Genomic DNA, 26,657 nt, shown 5'->3' on the forward strand with positions numbered 1-26,657 from the left:
ATGTTTCTGTTTCAACTTGTATTCAAATTCAATTTAGAGAGGTTGTCTGTGAAAATACTATTGATAACCTATCCTCAGGATAGGTCATCAATAGAGATGAGCGAACCTACTCGGCCATGCTCCTTTTTTGCCCGAGTGCCGCGATTTTCGAGTACTTCCGTACTCGGGCGAAAAGATTCGGGGGGTGCCGTGGGTGAGTGGGGGGTTGCAGCGGGGAGTGGGGGGGAGAGGGAGAGAGAGGGCTCCCCCCTGTTCCCCGCTGCTACCCCCCGCTCCACCACGCCTCCCCCCGCCCCCCGAATCTTTTCACCCGAGTACGAAAGTACTCGAAAATCGCGGTGCTCGATCGAGTAATTACTTGAAACGAGTAGGTTCGCTCATCTCTAGTCATCAATAGTTGAACGGCTGGGGTCCGCCGCACGGGAACCCAAGCGATCAGCTGAGCGGGCGCAAGCTGTCAGCGACGCAATAACAGAGGTCAGAGTGGAACCCTCCGTGGCAGCCTCCGATGTAGTGGCCAACGCTTGTAACTGCAGGAGCACGGACCCTGGCCAATCAACTATTGATGACTTATCCTATGTATAGGTCATCAGTAATATTTCCATGGAAAACCCCTCTAAGAACCTATCTTGTTTGTAATCCGAGGACTGCCTGTGTAAGAAAGAAAAATCTTCCATATCAAAAGATATTAATGTGATTAACTTTATTGGAATGTGCGCTGCAGTACTATTTTTTTTTTGTTTTTTTCCTATTTGATCTGGTAGGCATAGAGTTCTCTGCACATAATAAAAGAATCTACAGATCAGCATAATGAATACTATGAGTAAATATGGAGCATAATGTGGATGGCAACCTCCTATTGTGTTCTTTAGTATGCTCGATAATGTCAGTGATGTAGTGCTAAATTGTTGCGCTCTTTGGATTTGATGTTGAAAATGCAGAGTTCCTATACCGACAGTTTTCTGTGTTATCTCACATTTAAATTACAGTTATTACAATATTATTATAAATACATCATAGTATAAAAACGTAATCTTAATGTTGTGCCATAATGCTACAAACCAACTTTTTCCACAGGAACAATATCTCTCTAGCATGCTTACGAAGAACCAGCCTAGAGCGTGAAGGCAGCATTACAAATAGGGGGGGGGGGTCTCTAATGGTGGCACATGCAGGTCACTAGTGCTTACAGCTCTAGATACAGTATTTAGCAATAAGCCTTATAATTGCAGGACTAAACCATTGTGTCCACCTTCCTTCACCCACAGGAAACTCATACCAGCTTTTCCTGTATGAGCATGCATTTAGAAATGGCTATCAATCAACCCCCTTGCATAGGGGAAGCCAGACTCATTGGTTTCTCTGTGAGTCCATAGAGTATTTATATGGTATATTTTTCCTAAATAAAGCAGTAAACTTTGTTATTGCAGTAAGCGGACAGCATAGGGATTATTCCGATTGCCAGTCAGGAAGCATTTTTATTCCCTTAAATGGGGAAAATTGGCTTCTACCTCGTTGTTGTTGTTTTGTTTTTTTCTGCCTTCCTCTGGATCAACATTAAGGGTTAATAGGCTGAACTGGATGGACATATGTATTTTTTCGGCTCTACGTACTAGGACTATGATATAGAACACTACCTAGGTACTCTATAAAGAGGCTCTTTTTCTAAATGTACAATCTTATTAATGATTGAAAAGTAGGAATTTGGGGGTTCAGTACAGCCATTTCTAATAGACCCTCCTTGCCCCCCAGTCCTAAAAATGTTAGTTATACATTGCAAGTGCATAGTCAACATACCTGGTGCACTTCGTAGTATTCATGCTACCTTCTTTTCTCCGCTCTGCTCCCACATTCCACTGTCCACAACACTGTGTCTACTACTTTAGACTTCCCAATGCATAGCACCAGAGGAAATTTTAAAGGGGTTGTCCCGCGCCGAAACGGGTTTTTTTTTTTTCAATAGCCCCCCCCCGTTCGGCACGAGACAAACCCGATGCATGTGTTGAAAAAAAAAACCAGATAGTACTTACCCGAATCCCCGCGCTCCGGTGACTTCTTACCTACCTTGCGAAGATGGCCGCCGGGATCTTCACCCTCGGTGGACCGCAGGTCTTCTGTGCGGTCCATTGCCGATTCCAGCCTCCTGATTGGCTGGAATCGGCACACGTGATGGGGCGGAGCTACGAGGAGCGCTCTCCAGCACGAGCAGCCCCATTCAACATGGAGAAGACCGGACTGCGCAAGCACGTCTAATCGGGCGATTAGACGCTGAAAATTAGACGGCACCATGGAGACGGGGACGCTAGCAACGGAACAGGTAAGTGAATAACTTCTGTATGGCTCATATTTAATGCACGATGTATATTACAAAGTGCATTAATATGGCCATACAGAAGTGTATACCCCAACTTTGTTTCGCGGGACAACCCCTTTAAGACCTGCTCCCCCTTCACTGCAAACAGAACACTTGGGGCGCAAGATGTGTGAAGAAATACTGGGTATTCAGTGGTAGCAGACCGGAGTATGTTTTACACTTTACTCTAATGCTATGCATAGGGAAGTCTCGGACAGTGGCAGCCATGCTGTGAAGAGTAGAATGGAGAACAAGAATAGAAAAACAGAGGCCGTATGGACACCTGGTATGTTAACTATACATTTCGAATGTATACTGACATTTTAATTTCGGACTAGAGGTCCTTCAAACATAATACAAATTCGGACATTAGCTGAAGATGTGAGTGATATAACAGACTTTTCTTTGTAGAGAAGCACAATTAGGATTTATTCAGATGTCCATATAATGGCTTATGAAGAACGCATGTATTTAGCCCCTGAGATGGGACTGAATCCCAATACATAAATGCATGGACACCTTAAGATTTCTCTGCTTTCTCCTGGCATGCAATCTCATTCTTTATCCTGTTTATAATCATCACTATAATCATCATCCTTAAAGGGATTGACCAGTTACTGGACAATCCCTATTCAACAGGACCCCCTGTCTAAAAATAATAAACAGGGATATACTTACCCCTCTGCGACCAAGATATACTTACCCTTCTGTGACCGCCTGGTGATTCCTGTGACAGATGATATCACACAAATTCAGGTGACCATTGCAGCCAATGAGATGCTGCAGGAACCTGATACTGCAGCTTCTGATTGGATGCAGTGATTGTGACTTCCTGTGACATCATCTGTCACAACAGTATCCCAGGAGCGTAGCAGGCTACAGCACTGGATCCAGTGGCCGCAGAGGAGTAAGTATATCTCTGTTTATTATTTTTAGACAGGGTATTCTGTTGAAAAGGGATTTCCAGAATCCAGACAATCCTTCAGTACGGTCGTCTGAATAAAACTTTTATTATCAAGCAGTCTTTCTCACATGAGTCAGATGTTCAGCTTGGCACCGTACTAAGAGGCGGCATGGGGGAAAAGCTAGCTTGGCAGCAGTAATATCATGCCATTCTTCTTCTCGGCCTGCATTATTAATCAGATTTTTCTACAAATAGAATTATGTAGACATCCTATTTAGTGAACAATAACAACATAGTAAATACAACTGCAAGAAATATACCAGATAGCCATTTTCTGTACTCTAAATTCCTTATGCCCGATTCCTTTTATGGCCTTTTCTTCTGGATATCTCCTTCGTAATTAATTTCTTAGTTAAATATGCAATAACCCATGTAGCCCGTTGTAATTTTAAGAACAGGTTGTATAAAATAATACTTCAATCCCAACTATCGAATGAGGCCTCATTGACCCCGGGCTTGATTCCCTTCTGTTGGATGAATTTAAACCATTATTGCATGAGCGCCACTCGGCATAAGTAGCATTGTAGATTGATATAAATGGGAATAATATCAGTCTACGAGGTGAAGCTGTTAGAGTAACATAAACACATTGTAAATAAATATTTAATCAAGGAATTAGGGCCCATAAGTGCATAAATGCATAAGAAAACATGCTAAAATATTCCAATGCAAGAATCAAAAGGCTACCAGTTAATAATTTATGATAACAGAATTGGTTCTAAATAATTTCAATAAATTGGGTAACTTATGATCAGGCTATCTGCGAGATCTCGGCCCACATCGTTTTTGAGCATTTTATTTAATGTATGGCATAGCTCCTGCAGTCTTTGAAGTTCTGACCAAGATTTGCCATGACATTGAACAAAGCTCCGGATTTACTACAGATAAATAGATTACGTTTGCCAAATTACATTTAACGTTTGGCTTCAGCTGTAAATAATGACAAAGACACTCATTGTAGAGCTGCTAAAGCAAATCAGAATGGAAAATTCAATTAAAGTAAAGCTCGATGTTTGGAGCCACTTCGAACAATATGCTGAGGAATTACGTGAAGAGCCATTTCCTTCGTATAATACTATCATCTGATAGACTTTGTTTAGACGTATTCTGACAATAGCATGCACAGGGGACCTGTAGTTGTCCAGTAGATTGCTGAGACAATGGCGGACTTGAATCTGGTTGGGTATACTGTGCAAATTTTCTTACGTGTTCCATTATTTCTAGATAGAAGTGAAGTACATTAAAGCAACCCTACTGGAGAAACATAGATGGCCGAATCGATTCTTTGACTACCTGATGTATACATTGGTAGTCTAAGGGTCCGTTTTGACCTGCCGATTCCTCGTTTGAACCCGCGAACGATGTCTGAGTTCATTTGGGCAGCCTGATTATACTGGCAGATACATTGTTGGCTTGTTCAAAGAAGAAATCATTAAGTTGTTCCCATTTGCTGTATTATTATGGATCAGTACTGAAAGTACCTGATGAATATCTGCCCCCTTCCTGATTAGAAACTCAAGAGCGGTGCATGCATGAGAAGAACCGCACTGACGCCTGCTGTTCTGCTTAATGATACTTCCCTTATTGCGACAGGTTACACGAGTTTATATAGACGCAATCTGTGTCTGGCGCATAGTTTAAACGTCACAGCGTACAAGTCTATTGCTGATTGGCAGTTGCCTTATATCGGTTTCTTCCTCCAGGACCTCGGAGTCATCCTCTTGATTGAATTTCTGGATGTAGGCACCATCTTGATCACCTTGTTTCAAGAACGGTGGGAGGGGGAGACGAGGGTCGAACTAGTGGCAGTTTTGGCAAGCGTCTTTATTACTAAAAGCTGATTTACATATAAAAGTATAGACATTTTACTCGGTCCACTACAATATAATAATAAACTTTATTTGTATAGCGCCAACATATTCCGCAGCGCTTACATAGACAGGGGATACAGAAAGACAAAAGTACAAACATTACAGAACCACAGTTACATAGTAATCAATTGATGGAAACAATAGGGGTGCGGGTCCTGCTCCAACAAGCTTACATACTACAAGTAATGGGGTGATACAGAAGGTAAAGGGGCTGGAGATGTGCACGGTATGGCGAGGTGGAGAGTGAGGGGTGATATACACATAGACAATGGTCAGACATTTAGCCGTGTGACGGCAGAAACAGTATGACTGCAGGAGCTGTTTATGACGGCTAGCAGGGATTGCAGTCAGTAGGTCAGGGAGCATGTTATCAGGCGGAGTACAAAGGGGTTTGTTTAGGGAATTCGGTATGCCTCCCTGAAGAGGTGCGTTTTTAGAGCACGCCTGAAGTTCTGCGAGTCCTGGATTGCTCGGGTAGCCTTTGGTAGTGCGTTCCAGAGGACCGGTGCTGCTCTGGAGAAGTCTTGAAGGTGGGAATGAGAAGTTCGAATTAAAGGGGCGCTCAATTTGGTTTTGTTAGCAGAACGGAGAGCCCGGGCTGGTTGATGGATTGAGATGAGGGAGGCGATGTAGGGGGGCGCTGCACTGTGGAGGGCTTTGTGGATGAAGGTGGCGAGTTTAAATTGAATTCTGTATCAATATGAGTTAAAGAATGATGGAATGTTTGGTATTTAAACCCAATGATTAGTTAACGAGTCAACGAATATTTTCATGGCTGCATAAAATGAATAAGAATTTACACAATTTATCATTGATCGTTCAACTCTTGGCTACATTTACCCTGAATGATTAGTGTTCATTTTCACTCGCTTGAACGATTTTTTGAATGATTGTTCCGTGTAAAAGGCCTTAAGACATTACATGCTGTTCTTACTTGTCAATGCAGCACTTGTTGTAGAGTCTTAGAATAATGATGCATACTAATACATTAGGTAGTTAGAGAAACAACGCCTGCTTACTGTGAATGGAGGCGGACAGGTCGGAACGATCCGTGGTTCCGCTCCACCTCCAGCAATGCCTGTTGCTGTGTAAAAGCACAGGAACAATTATCACTATAGTGACCTGTCGGGCATCTGTAGCCGACAGATCGTCTTATGTAAAAGCACCTTAAGGAAATTGTTCAGTATTAGAGATGAGCAAGTATACTCGCTAAGGCACATTACTTGAGCGAGTAGTGCCTTAGCCGAGTATCTCCCCGCTCGTCTCTAAAGAATCGGGGGGCGGCGGGGGAGAGCTGGGAGGAACGGAGGGGAGATCTCTCTCCCTCTCTCCCCCCCAGCTCTCTGCCACAACTTACCTGTCACCGGCGCCGGCCCCCCGAATCTTTAGAGACGAGCGGGGAGATACTCGGCTAAGGCACTACTCGCTCGAGTAATGTGCCTTAGCGAGTATACTCGCTCATCTCTATTCAGTATAGTATACTCCTTTTCAAATACCCTGTTAGGAAATTCTTAATAGAGCAAGTGGCTACAAAGAGTGTTTCTTGCTCTGCATGACTCAACAGGCCCATGAATTACATGGATGAAGCTGCCGTAAAAATAATTGTTGGTTCATTCACTTATCGTTGCATGTTAACACTCCCAGCTGATAGGAATATGTAACACTGAAGTGAACTATTCTCAACGATGATCTGCTTGTCTAAACCTTTTGCACGAACGCGACTGAGCCGGTGATGATGTCACTGGCTCTTTCACTCGGGCAAACAAGAATCGTGCATTTCTGGTTGTGTGTAAAAGGGCCATTATACTTTATTTATCTAGAGCCTTGAAACTAGTAATATAATCAGGAAACTGTGTCTGTCTCTCCTGGTTGATTCAATTGATGGGTATGTTTGTTTGTTTTATTGTCGAAGACATTGTTGAGTTTCATCCCTCTCCGTTAACTTTTCCCATTAACTTCAGGCCATTGATTGTTTGTTTTCATTAATCCTGATGAGACTATGAAGTTCCTACATGTGGCAGAAGCCAGTGCTTCTTGTACAATTAATTACGCTCTCAGTACAGTGTGGCAAACAAACAGTAAGGTACAGTGGTATTGAATGGAATGTCATTCACATGCGTAAGGGAGATTGGAGAAAGGTTTGCTCTAGTCAATCATTCCAACATTAATGTTGTCATTCCAGTTTATGAGTAAAATAAGAATGTAAGAAAGACGTAAGGAAAGTAATTATTAAGTATAATAATAACAATCTAGTACCAATATTTTCTGTAATGCTGGGTGAATTTGCATAAAAATGCCGAGTAATTACACTAGTTGGATAAATATAATATTTAAACCAAGAGCAAACAATCAGGAAGACGTGCCTGCCTGAACAGTTTTTCTTTCTTTTAGGTGCAGCTGGAGAAAAAATAGATGAGTTTGTACAAAGGACTGCCAAGATTATTCTGAAGGGTTCCTGCAAGCCTATCTTAGTAAGTAAGTTAATACATAGGACTTGGGGTTGGCTTTGGACAGTAGCATACATTTAAGTGTGCACCTTTGCCAAGGAAAAATGTTTTGCCTATCTGTTCATGCGGGTTAGTTTCTGCATTGCATCTTATGTTCATCTTCGAATGATTACTTTTGGATTAGAGTTTAGTGGGTGTTGCTTCTGAAATGTGCTCTCCCCTTTCTCTTAATGCTCTTGGCTATGTTGCCTTCCAATACTTTGGTGGTATTATTTGAAAGTCAAATGGGTTTACCAAAGGCTCTGAACTCTCCAGTGCTGTTATTGAAATGAATGGTGTGGCAGCATGCATGTGCATCCTCCATTCCATTTATACATGGACCACTGTTCTTGGAATCAGTGAGGGGTCCATGCATAAAGTTATGCCCTGTGGATAGGGAATAACTTTGGATTTTAGTATAACATCTTCAAGGGGGGTTTCACATCTGCATTGGGGATTCTGATTTCCTGCTTTGTTGAGGGAGCAAGGTTATTGGCTTCGTCTTTGGATGAAACCGAAGAGTGCTGGATGGACACCAACTGACTATAATGGGGTCCACCTGCTTTCTGCCTGGCTTTTGGATGGAAGAAAAAATGCTGCATGCCTCACTTTTTCTTCCAATATTTGCAGCCGGATCTGATATGAAACCTTCGACTGGAGGTTCCATTGCAGATGCGAAACCGACCTAATTTAGTTAGAACATGAAATGGTTGCAAAGTTTGTACCCAGCCCTTGTAGCCTAAATACAATGTCTACATATTTGTCCTTTCGGATGAGCAATTAGCACAATTTAGTCCTTGCAGAATGTATGTTTATTTTACTTTTTGTTGCTCAGTGTATTTTGCCGCTACTTGTTTGTTTTTTCATAGATGACTGCTGAATCTCATGTAGTAGCAAGTATTGTGACCACAGGAAGTTCTCATCTACAATTGCTATACAATAGACTGCCTTATACTGCTGCACTGGCTTGTTTTTATGTTTCTCTTTAGGTGCGTTTAGACAGAACAATTATAATTCCTAAAATCATTCAAATGGAAGAAAGTGAATAATAATAGTTCAATTTAAATGCATGCCGATGACTGAATGACAAACGAAAATCATGCGCTTCTCATTCGCTGAACGGTTTCAGCCGGCATAAAAAATTATTGGCAGCACGTTGGCTTCTTTGTCTTCAAACGCTCCCCTTTTATAGGAATGTGAAACACTGAAAGAGAAGTTCACGATTCCCAATGATGATTTGCCTGTCTAAACAGGCTACACGGGGAAACAAGAATCATGAGGTTTTCGTTTGGTGTACGAGGGCCATTATACACAGAAATTAAAATGTGGAAAGGTTACATACAATTAAAGGCCCATTTAAAAGCAACGATTATCGCTCAAAAGCCATATTTTGAGCTATAATCATGTGTAAATGAGCACCCATCATGCACTTTTCATGCAGTATTCGTTTATTACTGATTTTAAGCAAGCTTGAAATCAGCCATGAGCCTTATAAGCCCACACACTGAGTTCTCAGCAGGATACCGCTGATAGTATTCTTTCAGCTGGTATCCCTCTCAGAGCTCTTGGAGGGATATTGCTGACAGCTCAGAGAACAAAGCAGCTGCTTGCAGATAACAGTTCTCCTGCTGTCATCTGCATACAGCAGGAGCCTTCATTTGCATGCTAGTAAACTCTTAAGCAGCTAATTAGCTACTTAAGAATTTATGCAAAGTCGCTCAAAATCTCTTCAGTTTGCGCAAAGTTTGTGCGATCATCTTTCAATGTAAATGGGCCTTTAGGCCTCATGTCCACGGGGAAAATCAGATCCGCTGCAGATTCTACATGGAGAATCTGCAGCGGGTCCCTCCTGCCCCGCGGACATGAGCGCCGAAAATAGCAATTTAAAAGCATTTACCTATCCGTAGCGGGCGGCGAAGGTCAGCTGTTCCTCACGGCCGGATCTTCATTTTCGGCCGGCGGATGAATTCCTGACGCCGGCGGCACGTCGCCGGCACGTCGTCGACGTGCCGCGCGCATGCGCCGGGCACATCCGCCGAGCCGAAGCAAGGGAGATGCGGCCGTGAGGAAGAGCAGAGCTTCGCGGTCCGCTGCGGGTGAGTAAATGCTTTTAATTCCTATTTTAGGTCTCCCGCGGATCCGGACGGCTTCCATAGGCTTCAATAGAAGCCCGCGGGAGCCGTCCCCGCGGGAGACCCGCATGAAAATGGAGCATGGTCCAGATTTTTTCATGCTCCATTTTTTTTAAAATGCCTTTTATTGACGATCCGCGGGTATTTATCTACCCGCGGGTGGTCAATGCATCCCTATGGGGTGCGGATCCGCGCGCGGGAGATCCGCTGTGGATTTTAAATCACATTTTGCCCGTGGACATGAGCCCTTAGTCTTAGCAGGTAATTTATGTACTATTGAGGATATTGGTTAAATGCTTTACATCATTTGTATATAAAAGAAAAAAAAGGTCAGCACTACTCAATGGAAATATATCTCAATAGAAATGTATAGGTGCACGTTAAACCATGGCTGCAAAATACGGTAGAAGCAGAAACCAAAAATGGCAACAGCAGGCAAAATAAATTTCCTATCAGAGGTATACATACCTATAATCAATACTCTAACCACATTAAATAATGCAAGGTTCTTAATTGATCAAATTACATTGGCCCATCTACCAACGTCCAGGTGACCAAGCTCTCAGATGGGTCCTAACACTAATACCAGGTGGTTAAATCTCAACCTGGGAAAGCTGAGTTCCTACCTCTCAAAATGCTCCTCTCTTGGGACTAAGCCTACAAATAAAACCAGGGAAGGTAGGATACCATTTAGATGTTCCAGTAAGAGGGATAGAAGGTAAATGGGTGGCAGGTGTGCACGACCAAGTGAAGGCAGCCAAAACTTCACAATATTTGTACATAAAAGAAGAAAAAAGGTGAGCGCTACCTATGGAAATATATCTCAATAGAAATATATAGGTGCACTTTAAACCATGGCTGCAACATACAGTGGAAGCAGAAACCAAAAATGGCAACAACATGCAAAATAAATTTACTATCAGATGTATACATACCTATAATGAATAGTAAATGATAGTAAATTTATTTTGCATGCTGTTGCCATTTTTGGTTTCTGCTTTTACATCATTTGTATGGCATAAAAAAGATGCAAATTTTGCTGCAAGACATTTGTGCACAAAAATGTGCTAATTTGGCACTAGCGCAAATTATAACACAAATCTACACCTAGTCTATATCAGGTATAGATTTAAATTTCTGCTAAATTAGAGTAAAAATGTGCCAGATTTTTTTAGAGGCACAGCTAGCTTCCATGGATTTTGGATTACACTGGCATATCAATAAATCCTACAATCTGCTTATATCCAAACATAATTGTCCATGAAAAATGTATTGATAAACCAACTATTGCAAAAATCACTTTGGGCAAATTTCTCCTTTCATCATTTATTTCATCCTTTTTTCTTTACACTAACTTATGATACACCAGCCTTAATAAATGCCCTGTAATATGTAGTAATGATTGGAGAGGCTTCAAGATTCCAGTTATCTGGAAACCTAGCTAACGTATTATGTGGGATATTGGAAATACTGTGAACATGGTATGACAAGTTGCTTCTATCACCTGAAGAGCCCTGTGTGGTGTCAAGGGAGCAGACATGCAGTCCTAAGCTCTCGCTCACGACCTGATGGTTGCGGGTGCAATCCTTGTCTGGTTGAGGTAGGCAGCTCAAAGTTGACTCAGCTTTCCATCCTTCTGAGGTTGGTAAAATAAGCATCGGGGTAAAAGATGACTGGCGAAGGCAATGGCAAACCATCCCGCAAAAATCATCTGCCAAGAAAACATCACCCGAGGAGTCAGTCCTGACTCGGTGCTTGCACTAGGGGACTTTACCTTACTTTATGTCACCTAAATAGTTGAGAATTACAAATTGGTTTAAGGAACGCTCCATTTTTTAATAGGCTTTTTTTAATAATGGGATGGGATTAGGGATGAGCGAGTATACTCGCTAAGGCACTTCTCGCTCGAGTAATGTGCCTTAGACGAGTATCTTCCCGCTCGTCCCTAAAGATTCGGGGGCCGCCGCAGCTGACAGGTGAGTTGCGGCAAGGAGCAGGAGAGAGCCGCCGGGAGAGAGGGAGAGAGAGATCTCCCCTCCGTTCCTCCCCGCTCTCCCCCACAGCTTCCCGCCCCCGCCGGCCCCCGAATCTTTAGGGACGAGCAGGGAAATACTCGGCTAAGGCACATTACTCGAGCGAGTAATGCCTTTGCGAGTATACTCGCTCATCCCTAGATGGGATCAACAAATACTTCACTTTTCCATGGTTAGTAGGATCTAACATCTTTTGTGTTTGCTGACACATTAACTTCAATATCCAAGTCTACAAAAGCCAAAAGTGGCTTACGAAGAAAAAGAAAAATAATTTGTATGGGAATATTTTACCGAAAATGGCCTTCGTATCTACCACTCACTTGAATTGACAGTACTAGTTCAATATTTAGATTGTCAATTGTCAATTACAAGAAAAGGTGATGGACTATTTTATTTTCCTAGAAGGGAGTAGCTGTTTCCTCCCCCTGTCAGCTACCTGAATCCTAGCGCTATGCCATTATATCAAATCTAACAGGAAACAACATTACGGTGAGACACTTACACACATAAATATTTAGTGAGTGTTTTATTACTTAAGTTACTGTTCTCTTATAAAACGCTAATGGTTTCCTCTGTTCCACACGAAGTGTTCCATTATATATTGCTTCTTTATAAATATGAGCAATAATGAGATGTGAGTGAATTAGTTCCCACAATTTGTGGTTTGTACAGAGCTAATCCTGTTAGCGGTTGCAAACCTTCTTTCTGAAGCTCGCAGTGACCGTATTGTTCAACACCATTAGATTTTCTCTATAATTTCCCAAATCAAATCTTTCAGCATTTTTGAAGGAAATGCTATTTTGGTTTTTGGTTCTCTTCGATAGGCACAACGTGAACAAAATGTATTGTCTTCTAAATATGTAGTCATTAATTGGCCTGATTATATTTATTATGATGGCAAACAATCTTACTAGTATAGACACATGTAAAGGGGGATTCAACTTTTAACGTGGTCATTGAACCCCACCACATTTCTAGAATGAAGCCAATTGCAGTGACTGGGCCATTTCATCAACAGACTCAAAGATTTGAAGATCGAAAAAACTCATGACTCTGGTATTGTGCAGTTTAGTCCGCTATCTAGTCCTCCCTTCCACCAACAGACATCTGGCCAGTTTCCCAACCACTAACCCCTTACACCTTATTCCCCAAAAAGACACAAGAAAATGAGGAATTGTATTAAAATGACCACGACAGGTATTTTATAAACAAAATATACATATAATAATTTATTTATTTTACTCATTTATATGGTGCATTCATACTCCTTAGCTCTGTACATCGGAGAGTTTTGGCCCCATTGGGGCTCACAATCTTAACACAACGTGTAAAGAGACTATTGTATAATATAATGAAAATACCATCTCCTACAAAGCACCCCAAGCCCACCTATGTAAGGAAGTCCTTAAAGCTACAAAGTCTTATTTCATTCTCTTCAAATATATATAGTTTATCCCCAACCATCTAATAAGGGGTTAAGGGGCACCATGATGAACTGCAGATGGCCATTGTCATTTACACCCACCCCTCAGTGTACCACCTAGTAGGAGTCCAAGTGATGCCAGACGAACCATAAAACTTTGTGATTTTTAGAGTGACCAGCCCCCTTCATCAATTTCCAACAACTCTAAAGACTACCGATCTATCAAAGCAAGTATAACACTGGAGAGACATTGCCTATACTGCTAACACTGTTCAATCTCCCTTATTTGCATATTACCCAGAGGAGCATGAATGGCCATTCAAGTCTCCTCACTCACTCACTGTCTAGGAGCTCTCCATAAGGAGAAAAGAGAGGGTTTCTGCTAAAACGTGGAACACAAGGAAAACGTGAACTCTGAATGACAAACTAGGATAAAAAGTGACGAATAAGCAGAAAAACTGAGTCAGGCTGACCTTTCTCTATGGCTCTCAGATTGGGTCTAGCCATTCTTCAGGCACCATGTTCATTTTTAGTGACAGGTCAGGAGAGAAGTAAAAGTGGCTATACCCCTTAAATTGTAAAACAGCATACATACCCCTTGATTTCCTTTCTACTAAATGTTTTTTAACAATCCTCTCATTCATACTAATCCCAGTAATAAACTATAATCTTGGTTTTAAACCTTTGTGGGTAGACAACAGAAAATAGTTTTTATTTGTTCTTTTGCATAGTCTCTGGATAAGGAAGAAGTACTTGTCTGTTATTAATTACTACTTTTACCAACTCTCTTGAATGGGATATTTAAATGAGAAGAAGCATTTCAGTGATTACCAGACCACACTCACCAAGACTATGTGTTTATGCATTGCCTATTAGAATCATATCCAAGTTATTAGACTCAGTTTACATGCCATAGTGATTTTGGAATGTACTAGTATGATCAAATTGAGTCAAGCAAGAATATCAATTCATAGATGTGAATAGAAAGAATTATTAGAAGCGTTTTTTTTGTTGTTTTTTTGCCTGAAAAATAACTTTTTTTGCTTTTGTGAGTAAATTGCATGCAAATTGTATGATTCAAACCGTATGATGTTTCTTGTGGCCTGGCTCCTATTTTTGACCTATGATAAACTCCTAACTGATTTCAAAAAGGCATGATATAGGTATTGGTAAGTCACTTCAATAAATATATTCCACCCAATGAGTAAAGACACTACCTGACAAATGGTATGAATTGGCCACAGCATTCGGCTTAAGTAAAAATACCCAACATGAATGAAAAAAAAAACATTTCGTATAACCTCCCAAACATAATCCAAAATGAACCACAACATGTATCCTGCAGTTTATATAAAATTGAGAAGATGAAAAATCGTCTTCAAGCCTACACATCTGGGTTAAACTCTTTTATGCACTGGCTTCTATGACCGTTAGCCAAATTCCTACAACTCAGGGGCACCTATTAGTTGATTTCATGCCCACTAAACTGTAGACCTTCCCACAAAAGCTTAGGGGGTCTACACTTGTGCTAAATAAAATTGTAAAGCCACCTGATGAGTTCAGAAACATGTTGGCCTCTTCCCTCAACATCCAGCACTGTTCTCTATACGTCCAGCTTTGAGGAACACCTCCACCAACAACCGGTCTGCTGCCATGTCAAGTCTTCAAGTGTTACAATTAGAGATGAGTGAGCATACATGCTAAGGGCAATTACTTGAGCGAGCATTGTCCTTAGCGAGTACCTGCCCGCTCGGAAGAAAAGATTCGGGTGCCAGCGGGGGGGGGAGGGGGTAAGGGGGTGGGGAGTGGGGGGGGGCAGGGGGGAGATATCTCTTTCCCTCTCTCCCACCCGCTCCTCCCTGCTCCCGCAATTCAACGCTCACCCGCGCCAGCACCCAAATCTTTTCTTCCGAGCGGGCAGGTACTCGCTAAGGACAATGCTCGCTCAAGTAATTGCCCTTAGCGAGTATGCTCGCTCATCTCTAGTTACAATCCAAAGCCATTTCTCAAGATAGCCATCCATGTTTAATCCCACTAAACAAGAGCCATCCTTCACTCTGGTTCCAAAAAAACAAAAAAGGGACGGTAGGTGGAAGACTGCTACTTAAAGACCTAAACAAAATAACTCCCTATAATGGTGAGCGCTCTTAAACCCCCACCACCTTTCCTCAATCTCCAACACAGTAACCCAACCCAACTTTTTTAAACTCCACATTTTATTTTTGCTTTTCCTCAGGTTCTGCAAAATCAGCAAATAAAACGTATTCAACACATATTAAGTAATGACATTTTTGTACTTGTGTTTCAATTCCTCACAATATCTCTACCTGCAGTCATTGATGAACCTTCTTAATTCATTTCCAGTAAACGAAAATCTCTGCTGCTCATGTGATGGGCACTGGTTATAATAGAGATATCAGAACTGTGGTGTTGTAATGAGCCCTAGTGCCCATCATGTGTCCACAACAGATTTTTATCCCCCAGAAGTAAGCAATGAAGGTCATCATTCAATGACTAAATTTACAGAAGAACTTTTCAGAGTTACATCCCTTTACACAGCCATAGAGGTAAATTAGAAAAATTTTGGCTACTTGCAGCTGCCACTATGATGTGTTTAGAGATATAATGAGGTTGCCATTGAATTTAATGGGAGCTATATAAATTCATCCTCAGTGAGCTCCCCCTGGTGGCGACTGCAGGCAGACAATGTTTTATCATTTATGTATAACAGTACTTGAAAGAAAGCTGAGGAGCTGAAACTCTGTTATCAAAAGAAAAATCTTTAGTCGACTATTTAAACATATTCTTAGCACATTGTATCGTTTTGGATAAAAGTTAGATAAAAATAAATGTCTGTAAATGTAAAGTTTATGAGCCTATTCACACTAATGAATTAAATATATAAAATAAATCAAATTCAAGAGTTTGCAGGGAGACGTGGAATAGGTAGAGTATGATGCTACAAAAAAGAAGACTTCGGTCACCAGTGCTCCCAAAGTGAATACATGAAAGAGCAAGCACATGAAATGATTCCTATGCAAACAACAAACAGGCTCTCATTTAGAGTAAAGTAGAGGTTCACAGCAGCAGCTGGGAATTCGATTTTCTCATAGCCCTGCAGGCTTATTATCAGAATTGCTCTACATGTAAGGAAGAAAATTTTAATATTTTATATGATGCAAGTCTCGATTAGTTAAAGTGACTCCAAACTTCAGTTTGAAAGAATCCAAGACTATTGAAAAGCAGAGCCCACTTGCTGGACTTACGGCATTTCTATCATATATTCATACATATTCGCACTACAGCAGGTCTTGTGGAATAGGAAGAAGTGTAAGGGCTTCTTCACACAACCGTTCGTGAAAAAAAGTTCGCCGCAGCGCAGCATATTTAAATGCGCATGAACGAGGTTTAAAGAGGTAGTTTTGTGCATGTGTCTGCACGTATTACTCTACCTTTTGCACATGCACATCTTGTTAACATGCGCTCGCACCATACCCTTTCTGTGGAATAAAAGGCTAAGGTCCAGATGTATTCTTTTCCCTGTGCTTTCGACAGTGCTTCACTCTCCCTCGTGTGTGTATTTGCACACCTCCCTTAGAATTCTATGGGACCTTTGCACAAAATGCAGTAAAATAACTATTTTCCACATGCGTGGAATGCGTGTGCAAAATGCGCTCATGAGAACGCACCAACAATGGGTTCTGTTCAGTGTTTTGTGCGTGTATATTTTACGTGCGCAAAAACACGTACAAATATGGCAGTGTGAAGAAGCCCTAAGGGTCCATTTACACAGGAGGAGCAACGTAAATGTATGCTCTGGAGCGGGAAGGGGTTAAATGATTCCCATTCTTCCTTCTTTTAGGGATTGTTAATGATTGTGCTTTGAGAATCTAATTTCGCAATATTTCCCAACCACCTTGGGCATTTCTGGCCTTAAGAACATCCAGCCTTTGGATTCTTCCTATCCTCTTTCTGAGTTCATTGAAATCTGCCTTTCTGAAACCCAACCTTGAGGTCTGCGTTTTCTCAGGTCTTCCTCCCCTTTTTATCCAAAATCCAAGGATAGCATGATCACTGCCTAAGGTCCCAGCCACCCGTAACTTCCTCAACCATTACCTCCCTGTTGGTAAGAATTAGGTTCAAGATAGCAGATCTCCTTGTTTTCTCCTCGACCTTTTGGAAGATAAAGTTGTGTCAGCAAGAGCCGATAAGAATTTGTTGGATCCATTACTTGGTGCTGCTATACAGGAGCGAATATCACTAATCATCCAGGGTAAAACGGCCATAAAAGCAAATATCTGTATATTTGGCTCAGGAAATAGTCATCTATGTGCTGAAGTATGCATTTTATATCATGGATACCCTCTTGTATAGCTAATGTTATGTGACTTCAAGTCTAATGATCAGTGCATGCATTCAGACTCAGGATACCGGAACATGGACCTAATGGTCTGTTTCATCTGTTAGGGGCTTGAGAAAGACCTTTATGAGGTCGAAACGTTGCCTCTTTTAACAATGAAACAATAATGGTTCTTTTATTGAAGATTGCTTTATGCACCGTTTATGCTGCCACTCTTGGATTATCCTGGTCAGACTCAGGATAGGATGTAGGTTAGAGAGCTATATCTTGTCCTGTTTTCAGATGGGGCACCATTTTCTGAAAGGGCAAGACCCTTTTAATTTAGGTTCTTTGACATCCAAAGCACTGACTGTCTTTCTTAAAACACTATTTTCTTTAAAGGAATATAATGCTCAATATTGTTAACTATGTTATGCCTAGTGCATGGCCTGGGGGGGAGGGCAGCCGCAGTGCATGTCACTGGGACACAATTTAGTAAGACAGGCATTTCAAATGCTGGTGTTATTGATCTTTCCATCGGCGTACAATACGCCCATCTCAGTAGCTCCATGTGCCTTTACAGAAATGTACACCAAGGTCCGACTCAGAGTTATTTTTGGGCATAATTTATGCATGTTTTTGGCATAAATTATACATAAATTTGTTGGGCCCTTGGTAGCCACACCCCCTCCCAACAATCCCCACCCACTTTTTTTTACAAAAGTGGCGAGGGCGACCAAAAAGCCTTACAGTCACAAATCCCACTTGCTCAAAACTTTGTGCCTTTTTTATGCCAAGAACTGGTATAAAAGACTTTATGAATGTCCCCCACTGTTTCATAGAACGTAATAATGCAACATATTACTTTTGGTTGATGTGTTCCTCTAAAGGGTTATTTTACATAAAAGACATTTATGGCATATCCATAAAGGTATATCCACCTTTGGAACCAACACGTATCTCCAGAATGGGAGTCTCTGTTGCATCCAGGCAGGGAATGAGGCGGCTATGTTGGTTCTGGGATTTTTCAATTCACTTCTATGGGAGTTACAGGAGCAGTTGAGTATACTGAAGCAGGATGGAGGTCAAAGAATCCTCTTTTCTGAAAATAGATCCGGGTTCCAGTGATGGGATCCACTCTTATCAAACATTTATTTAACTTTCCAGTGGCTATACCATAAATGTCTATAATGGCAATAACCCGTTAACGCTTAGCATGGTACAGTACCAGTGTCAGCCATCCTGTCAAGAGGAAGCTTGTGCTTTGCATCGGTGTACTACTTCTTCACCTTGATTTATATTCTGTCAGGTTTGCCCATTAAAGCAACCACTCTTATCAATAAGATTATCACATAATGTATTTTAAACTTCCACATTTCGTAGACAAGTTGTAAACACTCGATATCATGAATAAAATACGCAGTACTGTTGACTCACCAAGTTCTAACACCTGTCTGCTGGTACCCAGCTCTATAGATTGCATTTTCTGATCTTGAGAAATAGTGTTGAATCCTCATTTTCTATCTTCTCACGGCTTTCATCTGATTCCTAAGTATTTGCCGCTACGATTTCCACTCTGTGTGCATAATGAACGCAACAGATGTTATGTCTTGGAATTGCCTTCTTGCACACTCCAACTAATTCTGCATAAAACATGTGTTTCAAAGATTCATTTTGATTGATAATTTGGGTTTGGTGTTTTCAGACACTCATGTTCCATAGAGATAAACACCTTGAGATTGACAAGTCTACAGTTACTAATGATTCTTCAATATTGTAATGTTCATTGTGATGTTCTATTAACACCAACGCTTAAACAGCCATAAATATGCATACACGTGTACAAAGTGGATGGCGTAGCTCCTGGCATGTAGAGGACAGCCAGATTTTGGAAACACTAGCTAGAGGGAGGAGGTATGGTAGAAACGTGCTATTTCATTTTATAGTTCTATTGCTGCAGTTTAACTCAGTTTTTTATTGTAGCCATGGGCTATTAAGAGAAGATATATGGCTTATGTTTTATAAGCCAAAATGTTTTTATATTCAGTCATAACATAAGCCGTCCCTTTTATTTGCAAATGGTAGTAAGAGACTATTTCAAAATACTTAGACTAGGAAATATCTGTAGATTGTCCCTAACAGGATAATAAACCAGTGAAAGTTTGATGAGAAGCTCAGTGGTCATCATTTGTAGCACTCTGGTCTTGGTTCTCAATTTCTCCTTATGCTAGCTTAGATTTCTTCTTGATTTCCTCACTTTCTTTGTACAGATCCTTTTAGTGGCATACTGATAGAAAGCTCACAGAATTTCAGGAATAAATGCCCCTCAGATGCAAAAAATAAATAGTCACAGCCACATAAAGTTTTAGAGATTCACAGAAATATGTATTGTATTCCTAGTTTGAATTTACATTTTTTTAGTAGTCAAACTATGTAAAAAACATAACTGCACCCAACAATGTCCCACACTATAATATCTAGATGAGCAAGCAGAGTAATCGCCCCAAAAAGGGCAACCCCACACTGGAACCTGACATGCCTTTTCCTATATTTGCCTAGCTAAAAACATAGGGAGAAGATAAAAGGGGAGGTACTAGATACACGGCATCAGGGAGCATTCAGGATTTGTTTGTAAAGGAGCATTCCCAGCTCCGAAACGCGTTGCACGCCATATCCTTGGCTCCACCACCCACCCCCACCCAATGAGCAGCAGATCATCTTTGCATAAGATTTGTTACTTCTTCCTGGATTGCCTATTTTTAATGCCATCTGGTGTACACTGATCTGTCTTGTGTTCTCCCCCTCTTCCTTGAGGTGGATTTGTGTAACACTACTGCTTAACATACACTGACTTTTGTGTAGATAAAACTTCATGTATATATATGCACTTTTAAACAGTCAGAGCACTGTCCCTAAAACTTGCTGATCCAAAAATTTAAAACAATGTCAAAAATTATCACAAAAATACCATCAAATGAAAAAATACAGACAAAAAAAGACAAAATATATATATTTAACATCAAACTCATGACCTCAAACGATACAGATTAATTTTCTATTCCAAAGTAATAGAACAAAAAAGGAATCTGTATTGTTTGATGTCATGAGTATTTGATGTGTGTGTGTGTGTGTGTGTGTGTATATATATATATATATATATATATATATATATATATATATATATAATTTTTTATTTTTTTTTTATAATAATTTGGGGTTTTATTGTCTAATTTCGGTGGTGATATTTTTTGTTGTTTTTTTTATATTTCATTTTTTGCATCAGGTCTCCTTTTTTCCTAAACTGAGTAACTAGTACCACCCCCTCCTCTTATCCTATTTAAATCAGGGAAATATAAGGAGAGGCAGGTAATTTTCCAGTGTGGGGTCGCCATTTTTGGTGTGATTACTCCTCTTGCTCATCTAAATAATATAGTTTGGGACTTAGTATGGTGCAGTTAGTGTTGTTGTTTTTTATATATATATATATATATATATATATATATATAATTTGATTACTAATAAAATGTAAACTTTGACGTACTGATAGGTTAGATGTCTTGCTATAAAAGTAGTGTTCATAGGCATCAAGATGAATAGCATTCACGTATAGCACCATGGGATATGTTGTAGCTATATGAAGATATAGAAATGCAATAATATACTATTTTATATCAGTTTGAAAGTATGGAAAGGGAGATGGCTAACCATTTAGTATACTTATTAGTACAGCATTAATCCAATGAGAACCACATATGTCCAGGCTATTAATGGAACTTCACAGTTCCAATGTAGAGCTTCAATCTTCAGCAATTATTAGTACCATATATACTTGAGTATAAGCCTAGTTTTTCAGCACATTTTTTTGTGCTGAAAAAGCCCCCCTCGGCTTATACTCGAGTCAGTGAAGGGTTACAAAAAAAACCTTCATATTCTCCTCCCAGCCGGTGTCTGTGTCCCCGGTGGTGGTGCGGCAAGCTGCTTGAATTCCTGTGTTTCCAGCGGCGATGTGGCAAACTGCTGGAAATCTCTCCGCTGTCATCCCCTGCCGTCCTCTTTGCTCTGCTCTGTCATCCCCTGGCATCAACGCTGTGATTGGATCGAGCGCTGGCTGTGATTGGCTGGCGCTCGATCCAATCACAGCACTTACGCAGCACTGACAGAGATGACAGAGACGGTGGGGATGACAGCAGGGAGAATTTACGCAGGTTGCCACACAGACACGGACGCCAGCTGGGAGGTGAGTATGGAGGTTTTTTTTTTTTTTTTAACCTAGTATATACTCAAGTCTAGCTCGGCTTATACTTGAGTCAATACTAGAGATGAGCGAATATACTCGTTTCGAGTAATTACTCGATCGAGCACCGTGATTTTCGAGTACTTCCGTATTCGGGTGAAAAGATTCGGGGGGCGGGGGGAGGCATGGCGGAGAGGGGGGTAGCAGCAGGGAACAGGGGGGAGCCCTCTCTCTCTCCCTCTCCCCCCCACTCCCCGCTGCAACCCCCGACTCACCCACGGCACCGACCGAATCTTTTCACCCGAATACGGAAGTACTCGAAAATGGCGGCACTCGGGCAAAAAAGGGGCGTGGCCAAGTAGGTCCGCTCATCTCTAGTCAATACGTTTTACCAGTTTTTGTGGTAAAACGTATTGACTCGGCTAATACTCGAGTATATACGGTATATGGTTTTTACCGTTTCCTAGTACATTTTCATGGTCCTTGTCAGAAACCATTCAATTACTGTGTGTGGCTTACCCACCTTTGCAGCATTTCCAAATCTAGTAACATGCTAAGTGGCAGAAAATGGACAGTAATTGGCTGTACAATGTTTTCGTTAATTGTTTAGTGAAATAAGGATTCTTTTTAATTTTCAAATTTCTTTGTGTCGTTTCTCTAAATGTTTCCTATATTTCACTGTTGCCTGGTAAATCACAGGTTTATAGTTTAGAGAATATTTAAGCCTGTTTACTTCTGTGAATTATTTACATAACTGCTGTATCAAAGTTGTATACGGACACCCCTGCGTAAGAAAAAGGTCATACTTAGGGCTCCTTCAGCACGAAACACAGGGCGCCGAAACACACACAAATCTACCTCATTAACCTTGTTCATGGTGCAAATACGTTGCACTGAAGCATGCAGCTATTTGAAGGAGCCCTTAGAATATCTGGGTAGTGTCTCGGGCTAGGCGGATGGGGCTAGGCGGATGGGGCTAGGCGGATGGGGCTAGGCGGATGGGGCTAGGCGGATGGGGCTAGGCGGATGGGGCTAGGCGGATGGGGCTAGGCGGATGGGGCTAGGCGGATGGGGCTAGGCGGATGGGGCTAGGCGGATGGGGCTAGGCGGATGGGGATGGACAGATCTGACACCTTCTAATACAATGACATGTTACACACTGCCTCTTGTTACATGTGTGTATACATTCTCTCTGTGTTAGCCCATGTTGTACAACAGTGCGCTCTGTGTCTATGTTGTCTAAGCTACTTCTCGTTTGTTTCAAAAACTATCGAGCAGAGGCGAGTATGTGGGCACCATATCAGTAAGATAATAACAATAATAAAGCCTTATTTTATGTTCCTTACACTGATACACCTGCCATTCAGGTGATGCCAGGATATATAGAGCTCATATTCCCTATTGTGTAGATGTAATTCTCCACAGGCCACTTTACTGTTCGCTGGAGCGTTGCTGCAAGGCACAGTAGGCACAGAGGCCTGCACATACAACATTCTAATTACAATATGGAAATTAGCTTCTGTGCAGCCGAGCAGCACAGTGCCTTTGGGAATTATCCTTGTAATAGTACTTCCTATGCCACAATAAAAGCCGGGCATTAAGACTCGAAGCATGTGTGGTATTGACTAAAGAGCCGTTCAAGAAAAAAAGTCAGATTAATATTATTTTAATAACTTGCCAACCTTGGAGGTTCGGTTCATCTTGGAAATAGCATTATATTTAAAGATTTGATTATACATCTTATTACAAACAAGGAAACAAACGAGCAAAGAACTCAATAATGAATAGTAAGCGTTTGGGTATCTATATATGTATTGCATATAAACACGGACCAGCCGTGATATTAAAACCACCTGTGTGATATTGTGGAAATCCAGCATGCCGCCAAGACGGCTCTGACAATTAGCGACATGGACTCCACCCACAAGACCTCAAGCAGAAATCACCCCTACAGGTTCACGTCCGAAGCCCTATAAGATATGAGGTGGGGTCTGCATGGTTAAGACTTGTTTTTCCAGCCATCTCATATTGTTTAATCCATTGATATCTGAGGAATTTGGAAGCCAAGTCAAATACCTTAAAGGGGTTGTCCCGCGCCGAAACGGTTTTTTTTTTTTTTTTAACCCCCCCCCCCCCCCCGTTTGGCGCGAGACAACCCCGATGCAGGGGTTAAAAAAACCACCCGCACAGCGCTTACCTGAATCCCGGCGGTCCGGCGTCTTCATACTTACCTGCTGAAGATGGCCGCCGGGATCCTCTGTCTTCATGGACCGCAGGGCTTCTGTGCGGTCCATTGCCGATTCCAGCCTCCTGATTGGCTGGAATCGGCACGTGACGGGGCGGAGCTACACGGAGCTACACGGAGCCCCATTCAGAAAAGAAGAAGACCCGGACTGCGCAAGCGCGGCTAATTTGGCCATCGGAGGGCGAAAATTAGTCGGCACCATGGAGACGAGGACGCCAGCAACGGAGCAGGTAAGTATAAAACTTTTTATAACTTCTGTATGGCTCATAATTAATGCACAATGTACATTACAAAGTGCATTATTATGGCCATAAAGAAGTGTATAGACCCACTTGCTGCCACGGGACAACCCCTTTAAACTCTTTGTCATGTTCCTCAATTCATTCTTGAGTATTTTTTTTGCAATTTGTAATGGAGCTTTAACCTACTGAAGAGGTCACTGCCATTAGTGAATATTGTGATCATTGAAGGGGTATACTTGGTCTGAAATAATCTTTAGCTAAGTGGTATACATCAAAGTAACATCCACATGAATGCCAGGACCCCAGGTTTCCCAGTAGAACATTGCCTAGAGCATTGCACTACTCCCATTGGCTTGTCATCTTCCCATAGTGCATCCTGGTGCCATGATTTCCTCAAGACATTCACACACCAAACCGTCCTCATGATGTATAGGAAGATATGATTTATCACATCAGGGTGCCTTCTTTCATTATTAAATGATCCTGTTTTGATGCTCACATGCCCACTGTAGGCACTTTCAGCAGTAGACAAGGGTCATCATTCGCACCCTAAGTGTTTCAGCTACGCACACCCATAGGCAGCAAACTACAATCTACTGTGTGTTTTAGCGCCTTTCTATCATAGCCAGCTGTAAAGAATGTGTTATACTGTAGTTTTTTTATTTTTTATTTTTGCGGGAACTTATCAAATGGGCTAGTTTCACACTCCACACATCAATGAGTCTTCGATGGTCATGGGGGTTAACTGGGAGCTCAGCATATGTGGGGATATTCTGAGTTGGACCCCATCCCAGGTAATGCTTGTTTACACCTACAGATCTGCATCCCAATCGCAGTTGTTATATAAAGACCAATATTACCACCATAGTTGTAAATACGGGTTCTACACAGGCACTCTGCAGACTATATTTGGTTACAGTATAGTTTTATTTAGTTACTTATGGAGTCGTTCAATTTTCCCAGCTTTTCCACCCGACCCAGCCCTCCATAATAATTTATAAGGAGTGGCTTTTATATGCAAAGTATGTGATACAAACCTCTTTGGATTCATACTTTTCCTGCACCCCACCAATGTTTTGCCAACCTACACAAACTTTTCATCTTGCTGCTACTCTCAATTCCTGCATGTTGGTGACCCATCTTCCCCTATCACTGTATCTGCTGTGTGGCACAGTGTCTCCAAATTTAGTGCTTCCGAAATAATGTCATAAGTATAATTTACTCTCACCCAAACAATAGTGCCACTGAAAACAATAGTGCCATATAACCAGTGCCCCTGAAATTAATGGTTTGAGAATAAGAATGGAAAGGCTAGAATTAGGCAACGTGATTAAGAGGAGACCCTCTTAATCCCTCTGAAAAAGTAGTAATGCTCTTGAATGCCTCTTAAAAGTAATAGTGCCTTTTAAAAAGTAGGAAATCTCCCTTAAAAGTACTGGTGCATTAAGTGTCCAGATAAAACAAATATTGCCCACTTAAAGGTAATAATGGCTCTTGAGTATCTCTAGATAGTAATTCATGCTATGGAAGAATAATATTCTAATCTAACCCTTACAAGTGCAGAATTCTTATATGGCCTTCTGCTGGGCAGTGATGTCATAGTGCCATCTGCATGAAGTTGCTAATATCCCATCTATCATCTTCGCTTTCTTGTAGGAAAGGGCCTGAAGTGGCCGTTGGCCTGCAAGTTAGAATATAGTGGAGTAGGAGGCCTATGACTTTCTGCTCTATCATGGGTTTCTCTGACCTATACCCAATACAGTCGACAGTGGTTCTTGCCAGGAATCGTGGGCACTGGATGAGCCTGGTCACGCTGGACCTCTTGACACACCTTCCTCCTTTGCTGCTTCCTTGGAGCACTTTAGCAGATATTGACCACTGTATTCCAGAAACCTCCCACAAAACCTGCTGTATTGAAGATGCTCTGACAATAGCAATAATTTACTTGCAGCATAATATATTCTACCCCCTGACAGGTGCCGCTGTAATGAGAATGTTATATACTTCACCTATCAGTGGTTCTCACATCGGACTTCCAAACAATTAAGATGCTTTCATCTTAGTCAACAGTTATGCCAGCTATAAGAAGATACTGGGGCAGAGTTATAAATACAATGTGACATTGTCAGGAATTTTAACAAGATCTGGAACATATTTATTCAAATGTGTCAAAGCTTATGATTAATATCTCCAATACTACACACCGTTATGAAATATATAGTCAATATCCAACAGATCAAATTTGGCATTGAGCTTGTGTTTTTCTTGATAAAACAAATTTCTCTCTTTCGACATTGATTAATATGAGATACCAGTAAGCCATACTTTAAAAGAA

General features: G+C 41.3%; 1 protein-coding gene across 2 annotated transcripts in view; it reads left to right on the forward strand.

The window, feature by feature from the left end:
- LINGO2 (leucine rich repeat and Ig domain containing 2) overlaps window positions 1–26,657 on the forward strand; it is a 411,926-nt gene that overhangs the window by 241,066 nt on the left and 144,203 nt on the right. For both annotated transcript variants that reach the window (XM_066604290.1, XM_066604291.1), the window contains one exon: window positions 7,580–7,659. The gene's annotated coding sequence lies outside the window, so the exon portion shown is untranslated. The remainder of the gene's footprint in view (window positions 1–7,579; window positions 7,660–26,657) is intronic.

Source organism: Eleutherodactylus coqui, chromosome 5, assembly GCF_035609145.1.
Source record: "Eleutherodactylus coqui strain aEleCoq1 chromosome 5, aEleCoq1.hap1, whole genome shotgun sequence".
NCBI lineage: Eukaryota > Metazoa > Chordata > Amphibia > Anura > Eleutherodactylidae > Eleutherodactylus > Eleutherodactylus coqui.